General features: G+C 37.9%; 1 non-coding gene across 1 annotated transcript; it reads right to left on the reverse strand.

Annotated features, from left to right (window-relative positions):
• Positions 1-1,352: 1,352 nt before the first annotated feature.
• Positions 1,353-1,459, reverse strand: LOC145167971 (small nucleolar RNA R71). The gene has a single exon (XR_013741569.1). It is a non-coding gene; the product is annotated as a small nucleolar RNA R71 (small nucleolar RNA).
• Positions 1,460-2,308: the final 849 nt, after the last annotated feature.

Genomic DNA, 2,308 nt, shown 5'->3' on the forward strand with positions numbered 1-2,308 from the left:
AGTTTTGAACGAAACCTAGGGTTAAGTAGGAAAGTGGGTAAAAAGTGTAGGAGCTAATATATGACGACAAATCATATATAGAATTGATTCAAACGACCAATTTGATCAACGACTTATAAGTCTAATCAACTCGAACTGAAAACTAGTAAACTAGTTAGTTTGCCAGCCTGATCACCGTATGAATGAGCTTGTTTGCTAAAGGATTAAAGGAGTGAACGCGAATTTTGTCATTATAGGAATCAGTAACCAATAAAACTATAATACATTGCACTTCCATGAATCAACCATAATAACAAATAAATCTGAAGCTAAACGAAAGTAGCTTAATTACGTTGGTTAATTAATCTTTGTGTTCCTTGCTTAGTTTTTTCGTTACCTTAATTTGTTGATAGTTAGTTAGTTTGGTAAATCAAGTTTCTAGTCTTGCAAAACTAGAGAAAAAACCCTTTTACATTTTATTAGTAATTAATTAGTAGGCGATAAAAAATTAGCTAAAACACTGTTTCCTGTGTTCGATACATGTCTAGTGTGCTATACTATCTTCAATAAGGTACACTTCCTTAGGAAATAATTAGTCACGTTAGTAGGATTAACTAGTGCATATTATTTTTCGCGTCAAGTTTTTGGCGCCATTACCGGGAAACGGTCCATATTTGTTTAATCTGAATATGTTACTTTTAGGAATTTTTCTACTTCTTTGCTTTTAAATTTTTGTTTTAGGCTTTTCTTCGTGTTTACTCACCACGTCGTGATAATTATCACCACGTCGTGGTGTCGCAACAGTAAACCTTTATTTTTCGTTTTTATTCTTTTTACGCGTTTCATTTGTTTCTTTGCAGTAGTATATGACCAGAGGATCCAACACTCCTCTGATTCCACTACTTGAAGACCCGGAGTCCGCTTTTCGTAAAAACACGGATAAACCCAAAGAAGATTCAAACACACCTAAGAAGTCACCGTTCAACACCCTAAAATCGGTTTTTAAGAAGAAGGGAAAGCAAGTAGCAGAATCCAGCAAATCACCAAAAGACGAAAGCATATACGAATCAGAAAAGGAAGAAAACGATAACGAATCAGAAAAAGGTAGCACTCAAGAAAGCGAACTCGATAACATCATGGCGAACATTGTTGACATTTCCATGGAGGCACACAAAAAGAGAATTTTTGATGACAACGAACCGCGGCTTATGCCGACCATCCAAGGGCGATCACTACATGGAATTGGCTAAAGGCACTTCCACCAGGGAGCTGCAAAGGATTGGCTAAAGGCACTTCCACCAGGCGCGATCACTACATGGGCAAAAATGTGTAAAGAGTTTTTGGAACAATTTTGCCAACCATCCAAGGTTTCTAAGCTCAAATAGGCCATTGATAAATTTTAACAACAAATGGGGGAGTCGTTGTTTGAAGCATGGGAGCGCTACATGGGTCTGCTTCATAATTGCCCCCAAAATGATCTCAATGTGCAACAAGAGGTTTCTATCTTTTATGATGGGGTGAATGTCAGAACTAGGAAACTCCTTGATTCTCAAGGCCCCTTAACCAAGAAAAATCTCACGGAAATCAAAGAGCTCATTGAAGAATTCTCTAAACACTCTAGAGAGTATCATAACCCAAGGAATGATGTAACAAGGGGATCAGAGAATGTTGCTTTGGAAGACATGTCAACGGTCTTGGCAATGTTGCAAAACATGGATAGAAGGATAAATAAGATGGATCAAACAATCCATTCAATAAGAGTTGCGTGCAAAAATTGTAACAGACCACATTTGACAAAGGACTATGATCTTGATGAGAATGGAAACCGAAAGGTTCAAGCTCTCTACTCGAGCGGTGATCGATTCGATGAAGATTGGAGAAAGCCCAAGAAGAAGTGGTTACCTTATGATGAGTACAAGAAAGCCAAGGAAGAGAAATATGAACAAAGAGAAAGAGGCTTTTACCAACGAGAGGAACCAGCTCCCGATAAGAAACCCGAATTCGAGTCAATGCTTAGCCGTTTTGTTGCTGCATCCGAAAAAAGACACGAGGAAATAGAAGAAACAATTAGAGAGCAACAAACTATGATGAGGGAGCATCAAACTCTTCTAAGAAATCAGCAAGCTTCAATCTTGAATATTAAAAAACAACTTGCGCAAATAGCTAGGCAAATGAATGAAAGATCACTGGGAGGACTTCCAGGAAATATCAAACAAAACCCGAAAGGAGCCCACATTCAAGATGTAACAACAAGAAGCGGGAAAATAATTACTCATTTGACTCCCATCAACAGAAGAAACCCATATGTAGAGTAGGAAATTCGAGAAGA

The sequence above is a fragment of the Lactuca virosa genome, chromosome 3 (assembly GCF_052849685.1).
Source record: "Lactuca virosa cultivar CGN04683 chromosome 3, Lactuca_virosa_CGN04683_v6, whole genome shotgun sequence".
NCBI lineage: Eukaryota > Viridiplantae > Streptophyta > Magnoliopsida > Asterales > Asteraceae > Lactuca > Lactuca virosa.